This window comes from Eublepharis macularius, chromosome 1 (assembly GCF_028583425.1).
Source record: "Eublepharis macularius isolate TG4126 chromosome 1, MPM_Emac_v1.0, whole genome shotgun sequence".
Taxonomy (NCBI): domain Eukaryota; kingdom Metazoa; phylum Chordata; class Lepidosauria; order Squamata; family Eublepharidae; genus Eublepharis; species Eublepharis macularius.
Genome location: NC_072790.1, coordinates 241,718,514 through 241,729,893, shown reverse-complemented (window position 1 = coordinate 241,729,893; position 11,380 = coordinate 241,718,514). Strand labels below are relative to the sequence as shown.

Sequence of the window (11,380 nt, the reverse complement as noted above, 5' to 3'; positions counted from 1 at the left end):
GGAAGATATTAGAACAGAGTTTAAAGGGATCAATCTGTAAGCATCTGAAGGCCCGATCAGTGATCTGGGGAAGTCAGCATGGTTTTGTCCCTAACAGATCTTGCCAGACCAACCTGGTTTTCTTCTTTGATCGAGTGACCAGCTTCCTGGATTGGGGGAACTCTGTTGACGTGATTTATCTGGATTTCAGTAAAGCTTTTGATAAGGTCCCCCATGACATTCTGATGGGCAAACTGGAAGACTGTGGAGTGGACTATAGGACAGTTCGGTGGATAGGGAACTGGTTAGAGGACCACACTCAAAGAGTGGTGGTCAACAGCGTTTCATCAGATTGGAGGGAGGTGTCCAGTGGGGTGCCGCAGGGCTCGGTTTTGGGCCGGGTACTTTTCAATATTTTTATCAATGATCTGGATGAAGGAGTGGAAGGGCTGCTCATTAAATTTGCTGATGATACCAAATTCTCCTTCTTCCCTGGAGCATTAGATACAGAGATCTTCTAGATGATAAAGGAGTATTAAAATCAAAAGAGGAACTCCAAAGACAAGGTATTAACTTAGATTGGTGGGCAAGGGCTCAGATTGAATCCAGATATAACAAAGATAAAAAGCTGGGAGGCTTTTATTTAGAACAAAATGCCTTCGAAACTTTGTTGTGTAATTCTGATGAGAAACTGATAAAAAGATGTATGTGTTTTTAATGCAAATGGAGAAGAAGAATGAGGGGGTGGAAGAATATAAAATGAAATGGTCACAAAACCTAGGATATAACTTAGATCTGATGCAATGGAATAAGATATGCAAGGTTAATATTAAAATAACTAAATCAGTTGCATTTAAAGAAAACCTATATAAGATGTTTTATAGATGGTATCTGACACTGGATAGACTAGCTAAAATGTATAAAAAGATGTCAAATAAGTGTTGGAAATGTGTGAAACACACAGGAACAGTTTATCATATGTGGTGGACATGTAAAGAAGTCCATAAATTCTGAATAATGGTGCATAATCTGTTACAACAAATTTTACAATGTACTATTCCTTTTAAACCTGAGAAGTTTTTGTTAAATTGTGTACCAGAAGAATTCGGAAACAACCAGAAATATTTTATAATTCATGGAGTAACAGCTGCAAGAACTCTATTAACACCCTTCTGGAAAAGAGCAATAATACCCTGAGAAGAAGAATTGATAGCCAAGATAATGAAAAATGCAGAAATGGACAAATTAACTTGACTAATTAAAGGACAATTAGAAGAAAATTTTGCAGCCCCATGGACACCATTTTATGATTGGATAAAAAACCAATATAGCGACTTGAATGTAGTAACTATATGAAGACACTATTGTAATGTATTACTAATAATCACAGTTAAATGTTTGTTGAAATGTTATGGTGAAATGTTTCGGTGAAAAGATGGAATGGGGAGGAAAATTAAATAGATCATTTATACAGTTGAACACAGAATTGCCACAATCATCAGGTCTTTATTGTCTCATAGGTACATACTGCACCATGAAGTAGAATCATCTGTACTTAGAAGTAATAACGTTTCCAGCGATGTTCAAGAACATATCAAGACTGTTAATGTTTCCAGGTTCAAATCTCTTCACAGAAGTCCTTGGTTTGTTTTCCTGCCGTGGGTAAAAATTAGAAATTATTAGCTTGCTATATGGTCTGCCAAGGTTTCCCAGGTCCCTTAGATACCCTTCCGGATTGTCCAGATAGAAATAGTCCAAACAAAAAGGTTTACCATCCAAGCATGGCTCAGATATAAGAGAATGCTGATTAATAAGCGAATGCTTATTATATTTGCAAGTGATAATCAATTGAGAGGGGTAGCAAACATGGTAGAAGATAGAGCCAGGATGTAGAATGATCTTGAAAAGTTGGGAAACTGGGCTAAAACAAATAGGAAAAATCAAATGCATAGTTATAGGATGAGGGAGACTTGTCTTGGCAGTAGTATGTGTGAAAAGGTTCTAGGTGTCTTAGTATACCATACGCTGAACATGTGTCAGCATTGTGATGTGGTAACTAAAAAGTCAAATGCGATTTGGGGCTGTACCAACAGAAGCCTAGTGTCCAGATCACAAAAAGTGATGGTATCAATTTACTCTGCCCTGGTTAGACCTCACCTAGAGTATTGTGTTCAATTTTGGGTACCACATTTGAAGAGGAATATAGACAAACTGGAATGTGTCGATGGGAGGGCAACAAAGACGGTGAAGGGTGTAGAGGCCTAGTCCTACGGGGAAAGGTTGAAGGAGTTCGGTATGTTTAGCATGGAGAGAAGATGTCTGAGAGGTGATATGATAACCATCTTCACGTACTTGAAGGGCTGCCATATCGAGGATGGTGTGGAGTGGTTTTCCATTGCCCCAGAAGGTTAAAACAGAACCAATGGGTTGAAATTAAATCAGAAGAGTTTTCGACTAAACATTAGAAAGAACTTCCTGACAGTTGGAGCAGTCCCTCAGTGGAACAGGCTTTCTCAGGAGGTGGTGGGCGCTCCTTCTTTGGAGGTTTTAAAGCAGAGGCCAAATGACCATCTGACAGCAGTGTGGATTCTGTGAACCTAGGCTGATCATGAGAGGGAGGGCAAGAACGGTGATGTCAGTGCTTAGTTTGCATGCCCAGCGTAATGCTGATCGCCACTTTGAGGTCAGGAAGCAATTTTCTCCAAGCCAGTTTGGCCAGGGATGCTGGAGGCTTTTTGTCACCTTCTGGGCATGAAGCAGGGGTCACTGGGGGTGTGGGAGAAGTAGTTGTGAATATCCTACATTGTATAGGGGGTTGTACTAGATGACACTGGATGACACTCTATGATTATATGATTTATGATTTTATATGGTCTAACATACTATACGCTCCTTAAGGTTCCTCCCCTTATTTTTCAAAAAATACCTATTTGATTAAATAAAAAGGATATACATAATAAGAAGAACATGCCTAATAGGTACAAGGTGAGCAAGTCTACTTAAACCATCACAACCCTATGAAATTAAGAACTCTTATCTCTCACATTCTGCTGCAAGTTCAATCCTCTGTACAACCCTCAACTATAAGGAATCTAATCTGGATTCTTTTCTTATTGTGAATGATTCATAATTATGGAGTGTTTTGTAAATATTGTAATTAATATGAAAGGAAAAGAAATTCTCCATCTAAACAGCCTACAATGGAAAGGAAAGCAGACATTTTCTTTTGTACTTTTCTGGTTTCTTTTCTCATTGTAGACTGTCTCTATTGAGTTCACTTTTAAATGGCAGTGTTTTTCTAAAAAGGACATATAGAGAGCTCATATTTCCTTAAAGGGATAGGAAAGAGAAGTTCTGGGCTTCCTTAACTGCAAGCTGTAGTCACTAGGATCATGTACATGTGTGAGGTATTCCAACCCTGAGGGAAATGGGGTGGGATTTGGTCATCCTCTCTCCTCTCAATGCTCACCCTGCTCTGCCATATTTCCCCTCCAGTCAGCACTCCTCTGCTTGCCTAAAACTCTCCAAAAGTTATCTTCTAACTGAGCAAACCTACCTCAGGGTCCTCCTGCTGCCGCCTGCCAGCTGTCTTACCCTCCTTAGGCCACCCGTCTGCCTCAGTCTCTTTCTACAGTTCTTCAGGTTAACGGGCTGCTCTGCTGTTTATTTTACTGTCTGAAATCTTTCCTACCAGTTCTCAATAGACTTTGATGTTAACTATGGGTGCATTTCATGGTCTCAAAAAGAGGGAAACCTTTATTTCATCTGTCTGAAAGTTGACCATGTGGATGTCCTAGAGGAGTACTACAATCCCTCTGTATGTTGTTCCGTTGGGGTAGAAAAACCAGAAGGCACAGACTTGACAATGTGGTGTACGTGTCTCTTTCATTGAAACAAAAGGGAAATGATAATGAAGTCAAGTTATGAAACTGGAAATACAAGAATGACACAAAGGCATACCAAACAACCAAACAACAATACAGTCAATTTGGGTATGAATTACAAAATTAAAGAATGAAACCAACTTCCATGCATTGATCTGCCATGCCTGGCTGAAACCCTTCTCCATCTGCTCTATGAGAGGTGGGTCGCCAAGCGTTCTGAGCCTCATGGAGCTTGGGAGGGACCACTGGGTGAGGTTATTGGCCGCTGGGCAAAAGTGAGGCCCCAGAGATTAAAAGCCATGGGTGGAAAAGCTACAAAATGGAGAAGGAGGCACAAAGGGTGACATAAAATGACTCCTCCTTCAGAAGCTGGTGTCTCTTGGAAGTTTACAAGAGGGGATTATACCACTTAAGGGCTCAGAATTTGCATATCAACCAGTCATGCATCCCATGACCTCATTCCTTCCATGTTCACCCAGCTCGCTTGCTTTCATCTCCAATGGACCTCTGAAGAGAACAGCTGGAATGCCACCCAAGATCTTCCTTCTCTTCCTCCAACGAGCTGCACATCAAATACTTCAGTTGAGGCCACTTCCTTCCACACAATGAGCCAACCCACTCCCCTCTCACCTGTATCAAGTTTGGGAGCTGATCCTTCATCAGCTTCTGCATTCTTTCCTTGGTAACCATGGGAGGATTCATTCCTTCCTCCTTGTATTGGTTGAAAGTGTTGGCGATAGTTTGCATGGCTAATTCTAATGGGGTTAGAGACATCTTGAGTTGGTTGCCAATCTGGAAAGACAACACCTAGTTCAGTGTGTGTATGTGTATGAGGGAAAGGTCAACTCAGTCACTGGTTTCTTCTCACAACAACTTTGGACTGAACCTCCAAGTTCAGAAGAAGCATATCTCAATGCAAAGGGTAATGATTGTGGAATGCAATAGGCAACTTACACATAACCCTGCAGGTGAGCCTCCCTCAAAACATCTAGCAGGTCCTCCCTTTAAAAGAGATCACAGTATTTCTGGGGAATCATTTTTTGGCTGACTCCCCTTTTCCATTTTGTCTTTATGTGTTACTTTATTAAAATATTTATGTACCACCATTCCTCCTAGAAATTACAATTAAGAACATATGTACTAAAAGAAACCTTTAAATACCCCATGCTTTCATAATAATGCTTGCAGTCTACACCCCATTGAGAGCCTTGCAGCATCTCCTACATATTCATAGAAATGGTGACCCATAAAGTGTGAGCTGCAAGAGAAAAGACACCGGCTATTCCGAACGCCAGGAGGGCTGCTTTAAAGAGGAAGACACCTAGTGATGACAATAAGAACATAGGCATTAGAAAGCACGTTCTAATAAATACTGCTAATATGATTTAGCTTTTATTATTTTTTTTACTAGGGGCTCCACCCCTGCTTGCCCCTCTCATCAACCCTGGTGTTCCTTGTGTGCCGTGTGTGTGTGTTTTATGTGCCGTGAAGTCATCTCTGACCTATGGCGACCCTAGGAATGAAAGACCTCCAAAACATCCTATCTTTAACAGACTTGCTCAGATCCTGCAAACTGGGCGATGTGGCTTATTTATTGAATCAAGCTATCTTGTTTTAGGTCTTCCTTTCTTCCTGCTGACTTCCACTTTTCCTAGCATTATTGACTTTTTCAGAGAATCTTTTCTTCTCAGGATGTGACCCAAGTAAAATAGCTTTAGTCTTGTCATTTTAGCTTCTAAGGAGAATCCAGGTTTGAAAAGACTTATTTGTCTTTTTGGCTGTCCATGGTATCCGCAAAACTCTCCCCCAGCACCACATTTCAAATGAATTAATTGTCTTCCTGTCAGCTTTCTTTACCATCCAACTATCACATCCATACATGGCAATGGGAAATTCCATAATTTGGATTATTTTGATCTTGGTTCCCTGAATGAGCAAAGTTATATTTATAACAAATTTCATACTCTGCCTTCCTCTCCAAAGGGGACCCAAAGAGCCTTACATTGTTCTGGTTTGCTCCATTTTATCCTGAAAACGACCCTTTGAGGTAGGTTGGCTGATAGTGTATGACTTGCACAAGGTCAGCCAGCAACTCCCACTGACAGAGTAGAGATTTGTACCTGGAACTCCTTTATTCCAGCCAGACACTCTTGCTACTACACCGCACATGCTCAGAGAAGTTATGAAAGCTGTTGAATCCATCTTCTTTGTTACAGAGGTGTGGTTTTCCATTCTTCCTGCCTCTGTTGCATTCCCCTGATGGCTTCTCATGAGTAAAACTTTGTGCCCAATGGTTCCTTTGGGAGATAATCTCTGGTAGTTTGTCACAATAACCTTGGCAAGGAAGTTCTGATTCCTTTCACAACTGGAATTGCAAATCTCATAATCATACTGAAGCTGGGGGACAATGCTGAGGCTCCAGGCTATACTGTTGGATGGGTAATGCCTAGCCTGCTGGGGCAATGGCAAACTACCTCTGTTAGTCACCTGCTTTGAAAATCTCAGCAAGGGTCTCCATAAATTAGCTACAACTTGACGGGACTTTCCACCACCAATTCCTGCCACTGTCAACTTCCAGTAGAAATCGGAAGGTCTGCCAATAACCTGGGGCAGTGTGTTCGAGCAACTCTCATCGTCATCTTGAAGTAGAGGTCAATTTTGAGACTTGTAGCTTTCTATGGAGTGGGTTTTTTTCTGGGGATTGTGCATGGCCAGGATGTTCCCATTCATTTCATCTTTGGCACTACAGCTCTCATAATTATCTTGAAGCCAGCGGTCTAATTTGAAGCACCTAGCTTTATTCCTGAAGGAGATACCTTCCAGTTCAAAGGGGAGAGGCTGAGCCAGATGGTTCCAGTTCCCTTCATTGTAGAAACAACTTTTATCAACATCCTGAAACTGTGAGTTATGCCTGCCAAAGACAACTATACCTTCCATTGCAAAAAGTGCTGGTGGGATTTCTAGGGACAGTATGAGCCAGAGTGGTCAAATGCATTATATTTTTGACTCTCAAACTCCTAAAATCATCTTGAAGGCATTGGCAAAATTTGAGGCACCTGGCTTTATTTCCTGAGGAGTTATGCACCTCACAAAGGGACAGATGGTCCAACAGAGCCTTGTATATTTATAATTAGAAAATTTATTTCATGCTATTGTCCCTAATAAGAACCCAAAGCAGCTTGTCACATTGTTCTCCCATCCTCCATTTTATCATCAGAACCACAACCCTATGTCATTAGGAACTAGAGGTTCAGTTCCACCTCTCTCAGGCAGCCAATGGAAGGTGACAGAATATTGGAACCAGGCCAGCAGTTTAAAACAGTTAGTGAGAAGGGGTAGAGGAATAAGTCCAAAGAGAAGAATTTTGTGCTGGTGAAAGATGCATCATGAGGAAAAAAATAACCTGACTTCTAAGAACTGGAACTTTGCAATTATTGACTGAGGAAAACAATGAATCTCTGTCTGTTCTCTCTCCCTCTTTGCCCTCCCTCTTTCACCCAACTGGTATTAGGAGTGAAGCAGGTAGCAATGCCAACCCCCACCTTAACCCCTCCTGAAATAAGGAATGGAGCAGGTGGCAATGTCCACCCCCCTTCAGCAAGCAGGGATCAGGAGCAGAGCAGGTAGCAATGCCCAACCCCCACCTTAACACAATTGGTATTAGGAGCAGAGGAGATGGCAATGCCCATCCCCCCACTTTAACCCAGCTGGTATTAGGAGTGGAGAAGGTGGCAATGCCCACCCCCACCTTTACCCAGCTGGTATAATGAACGGAGCAGGTGGCAATGCCCACACCCACCTTAACCCAGCTGGAATTAAGAGCAGAGTGTGTGGCAATGCTCTCCCCGTGCCTCAACCCAGCTGGTATTAGAAGCAGAACAGATAGCAATGCGCACCCCCACCTTAACCCAGCTGATATTAGGAGCGGATCAGGTGGAATTTCCCCACCCACCTTAACATTGCTGTTATTAGGAGCAGAGCAGATGGCAATGCCCCCCTTGACCTTAACCCAGCAGGTATTAGGGGCAGAAAAGGAGGCAATGCCCACCCCCCCTCATCACTCATTTGGAATCATGAGTGGGGCAAGTGGCAATGCCCACCTCGCACTTTCACCTGGCTGGGAACAGGTGCAGAGCAGGAGGCAATGTCATTTTCCCCTTCACCTAGCCAGGATAAGGAGCAGAGCAGGTGGCAATGCCTGCCCTCTTCAACCTACAAGAATAAGCCACTGAACAGGTGGCAATGCCCACACTGTCTTCACTCTGCCAGAGTCAGGAGCCAGCCATGCAGCAATGCCTGCCTCCCCTTCAGCCTGCTGGAATGAGGAGCAGAGCAGGTGGCAATGCCTGCACCCCCTTCACCCAGCTGGGATCAGGAACAGAGCACATACTGAAGCCCACCACACACTTTCACCTGTCAGGGTCTGGCACAGAGCAGGACCAATGCCTCTTCCTCTCTTCACCCAGCGGGGTTCAGGTGGCAATGCTCAGCCTCCTTCACCCAGTTTGGATTATGCTCCCCCTTTACCCAGCATGTATCAGGCTTGGAGCAGGGAGCAAAGCTCACCACCCCTTCACATGGCCGAGATCAGGTAGATCAGGTGTGGAGCAGATGACAATGCCTACCCCCCTCCTTCACCAGCTGGAATCAGTGACAGAGAAGGGGCAAATCCCTCCCTGCCCACCCTACTCTTTCTAGAACCCGTTGTATTTTTCCCCACAACGGGCTTTGTTGCTAGTCCTACTATATAATTGAGTAAGCGTATTCCAGACAACTCACTTTTTACCCTGGTGCACCACCAGAGGGCACTGCGATGGACAGAAGGCTAGGCAAGGCACCATGTCCCTCCAGAAAACATGCCATGGTGGGAAGCCCAGGTTGGAAGCAGGGTAGGAGCAGGTGGCCATGCCTGCCTCCTGCCTTCTCCCAGCTGGTATTAGGAGTGAGGAAGGTGGCAATACCCACCACCCACCTTAACCCAGCTGATATTAGGAGTGGAGCAGGTGGCAATGCCCAACCCTGCTTTCACCCAGCTGGTATTAGGAGCGGAGCAGGTGCCAATGCCTACCTCCACCTTAATCCAGCTGATACTATCATCATCATCATCATCATCATCATCTGACGGAGGTGCGGCTTAACCATGTATAGTCGCTCATATATGGGCGGTAGATGGTCAATAACCCCTACAAACATAGACAAGACTGGGAGAGAGGCTCATTTGGTACAAACCCTGATGGCCTCAACCATACACCTGGTGGAACATCTCCGTCTTACTGGCCCACCTGAAGGAGATAAGATCTTGGCAAACCCGGGTATCCTAAGACAGAGAGTTCCACCAGGCCGGGGGCAGGACCAAAAAGGTCCTGGCCCTGGTTGAGGCCAATCGAGCCTCTCTGGGGTCAGGGACCACCAGTAGGTACTTACCCGCTGATCTCAGCACCTTTCGGGGAGTGTATTGGAAGAGACAGTCCCCAGGTATGATGGTCCCAGTCCGTTCAGGGCTTTATAGGTTAATACCAAAACCTATTAAAAGCAGAGTAGGTGGCAATACCCTCCCTGTGCCTTAATCCAGGTGGTATTCGGAGCAGAACAGAAGGCAATGCCCACACCCCACCTTAACCCAGCTGGTATCAGGAGCGGAGCAGGTGGAATTTCACCTCCCACCTTCACACAGCTGTTATTAGGAGCAGAGCAGGTGACAATGCCACCCCCAACCTTAACCCAGCTGGTATTAGGAGTGGAGCACTTTGCAATGCCCACCCCCGATTCCCCCAGCTGGGATCAGAAGCAGAGCAGGTGGCTTTGCCCACCCACCGCCTTAACCCTGCAGGTATTTGGAGCAGAGCAGGGGGCAATGTCCATCCCCCACATTAAATCACATGGTATTAGGAGTGGAGCAGGTGGCAATGCCCACCCCTACCTTATCCCAGCTGGTATTAGGAGTGGAGCAGGTAGCAATGCCCTCCCCTGCCTTAACCCAGCTGGTATTAGTGGTGGAGTAGGTTGCAATGCTCACCCCCTTTTACCCAGATTGGAACATGCTCAGAGCAGGTGAGGCGGCCCTTCATATGGCCGAGATCAGGCATGGAGCAGATGACAATACCCATCCCCCTCCTTCACCAGCTGGAATCAGTGACAGAGGAGGAGCGAATGCCTGCCTGCCCACCCTCCCTTTCTAGAGCCTGTTCTATTTCCCCCACACACACACTGAGCTATGTTGCTAGTTAATTTAATTAATGTAGATGCCAATGTACATATTTTCCTAACATTGGCCTTGGAAGGTGCCCAACGAGCCCCCCTCCCAATTTTTTTCAAAGGACCTGGGTTTCTATGCAGCAGGTGATGGCTCTAATGAAGCTCCAGAAGGAAGAGAATCTCAGAAAGAAGTTAAGGTGACCAAAACGGAGTGGAGGCAGAGATGGTCTCCCTATGAAGAGGCTGTCTTTAGCATTTCTCCAGCAGAAATCAGCTCTATGACTCTGACCAACTGCACTAGCATTTCTTATCTGCTACATGTCACTGAACCAGATGGTTCCAATGAGGAGCCGGTGTGAGAATAAGATAAATCAGATGCATTGAATTAAGGAATCTCTGAGCTGGCAGGAACTTTGCAGGCAACCTATTTCAACTGCCTGCTTGCTGAATCCCCTGCAATTGCAGTCTAGCTATACTTGAAGTCCTCCAGTGAAGGTCAAGCTCTCTTCCACAAAGATTGGGTTCTGTTCTTGAACTGTTTATCCAATTAGGAATGTTCTCCTTAGATTCCACTGAAATCTATTGCCAGGTAATTTAAACCCATTATTCTTATCCTTGCTCTGGAGCATCAGAAATCATTTCCTTGCCATCTTCATGTGACAGCCCTCCATCTATGTGAAGAGTGCTCTTATATCCCCTCTTTACTCTTCTCCAGGCTCAGTATTGCCAGTTCCTGCCATCTAATCTGTCCTTATAAGCTTTGTCCTCAATACTTACCAAACTCTCTGAAGTCCTTGATCAAGAGATGGGTTAAGAAACTGGATGCAGAATCTTGTCCTGATGGTGTTTCTATACAGGCTTTAGAGGGGTGAGACAACTGACTCATATCCTCAACATGCAATTTCCCTCTAGTGCTGGAGAGTTTGGGATGTGGATGGGAGGGATCTTTCATAGCACACAAACCATTCCTCCAGGGATGCGTCGCCCACCTCATCCTCAAAATGTTGAAAGAGATTTTCTCCCCCCTGCAGAAAGACCTCTTTGGCCTCCTCCACAGCCCCCACAGGTGAATTGGGGGGAGCGGGAGGAATCTATGGTGCCTTTGAGCCACACCCAATACTGCTTTCCCCAAGTAAATCAGGAGGACTGCCATCGCACTTCACTCCAAACCACCCTTGCTGGCCAACACAACAGGAAGACTCATTTTGCCACCAAACTAGAATTAAGGAGGACAGAAAAGGAGATGACTCTATGTGTCCTCCGCCACAGTGCCCACTGAGCTTGACCGCAGGGCCTGGCAGCAACTTTGGAACCAGAGGCTG

General features: G+C 44.8%; 1 long non-coding RNA gene across 1 annotated transcript; it reads right to left on the bottom strand.

Moving 5' to 3' along the window:
* Positions 1–1,555: 1,555 nt before the first annotated feature.
* On the bottom strand, positions 1,556–10,907 carry LOC129325896 (uncharacterized). The gene is made up of 3 exons (XR_008596681.1): positions 10,836–10,907; positions 4,494–4,655; positions 1,556–1,632 (listed from the first exon to the last, which is right to left on the bottom strand). It is a non-coding gene; the product is annotated as an uncharacterized LOC129325896 (long non-coding RNA).
* Positions 10,908–11,380: the final 473 nt, after the last annotated feature.